The sequence below is a fragment of the Bidens hawaiensis genome, unplaced genomic scaffold, assembly GCF_021521415.1.
Source record: "Bidens hawaiensis isolate Kalapana, Puna unplaced genomic scaffold, B.hawaiensis_p1.1 tig00003653_1, whole genome shotgun sequence".
Taxonomy (NCBI): Eukaryota; Viridiplantae; Streptophyta; class Magnoliopsida; order Asterales; family Asteraceae; genus Bidens; species Bidens hawaiensis.
In genome coordinates, this window is record NW_027491209.1 from 2505592 (window position 1) to 2507572 (window position 1981).

A 1981-nucleotide genomic window follows, 5' to 3' on the forward strand; every position below is an offset into this window, starting at 1 on the left:
ATTCCGCACTCCTAGACCTCGTGCGGATCTCGTATCGATCGGCGACGCCCCCGGGGGGACCTACAGCAAAATATCAAAACTTTCTACAAAAATTGTTCTGTCATTGAAAGTTTTGACCAAATCCAAAAATTGGGGTGATCTGGAGAAAGCCAAATAAGCCTTGCGAATAGATAAGGAGCATCAGAAAACATCATGTGTTATCCATTAAGAATCATGCATATTAATTGAAATTAAATCATATCACCAAAGAGATGAAATTCATGTTAAGTCTAGACCTGTTGTTGACATGTTTAAGTTGTCATAATAATGTTGAGAATGAAGTATTGAGAAAGCTACTTAGTCAATATGATCCCATTATTGAGATCTTTTTAGCAAAAGAAAGAAATTGTTTTGAAAGGAACTAAGACTGAAATTTGATCTCTAAATGCACCATTTGCTCTTAAACAATGATCTTTAATAAAAAATGAAGTTGAAAATTGGTTTAAGTCAAAAAGTGTTTCATTTTTCCTCAAAAGGTTGAATATGTATTTTCGGGCAAGGTTTGATGTTTTCAAACCTTCCCGGGCACAAAACTGTTGAATATGTACTGTCGGGTAAGGTTTAGTGTTTTATAACCTTTCCGGGCAAACTTAGTCATTTTGGACTAAGTTTATGATTTTCGGGCATGCTTTAAAGTGTTTACACTTTCAGGGTAGAGTACACTTAATGTACTAAATTCCCGAGCAAGCTTGAAGCCTATGAATATTTGAACAAGCAAGCTTTCAACAACACATTTCTTGTTCCGGGCAAGCTTTGCCTACTATATGTTGCATGATGTACCGAGCAAGCTCTAGTGATACTAGACTATAGCATAGGTGTTTTAATGTTTAGTTTCATTCCGAGCAAGCTATGTGTTAGGTGTGTATGACTATTTGATATTACAAATGTTTCCGGGCATACCTTGCTCTCCGGGCACACTTTGTTCCCTCAATATACTTAGTAATTACAAATGACTTTCCGAGTACACTGTCTGCTAGATCTCTTTTTCTGGGCATACCTTGTACTCTAGGAAGGTTGTTCAGGTATACTTTGCATAAGGATGTTCGGGCACACTATGCATTCGGAAGGTTGCTCGGGCACACTTTGCATTAAAGTATGCTTGATTGAATGTGTTATTCTGATAGGGTTTATGCTAGATTAAGCTTTTTAATTTATAATTGAGAAATGCATATGGGTATCTTAATTGATTCCTAGCAAGATTGCTTATTTGATAATTTTATACTTGATTATTTATCTTGTGATTGGATTCTCAAGAAATCTGGTATTTCGGGTAAGCTTTCTTCATTATCTCTTGACTTTAAATTAGTTATATTAACCGAGCAAGCTTAGTAAGTGGAAGGTACCGGGAAAACCTTGTAAATTTTTGACACTTGAACTTTATCTGAGAATTTAAATGGATAAGTTTTAAATGTTTGACAACTAATAACTCACTACACGACAAAATGCATTTAAAACCCACTTTCAAAAGGTATATAAGAGGGAGTGAGATATTTTTCAACATTATTTTCCCTCTCTCTCTCTCTCCTTCCACTGCTTACTCTAAGAACTCCTAACCGACTTATCGCATTCGCTTTAATCCAAACCCTAACTTAACCAGCCCTTTAATTCCGACTCGGTAAGCAATAATAATATGTTTTTTGATCACGATTAGATGATTATGGGCTTTGATTATGTATTTCGTTCTGTAACTCTCGGTTTTCTGTGTAGGATATAAATTTGTCAAAGATCAGGTTCTTAATGATATTTCACTCTTTCATCTTCAATTTTATAACTTGAAATAGCTTAAAGTAAAGAACTTTTGGGCTAATTTTACTTTGAATATGTTTAATTGTGTTTTGCAGATATGGCTGACGAAGAATTTCCGAGATATTTCTTTGAGCAAAAGCACAATATGTGCGCTCTTTTGCAAGTCACACCAGCCAATGAAGAAGTTGGCCCAATT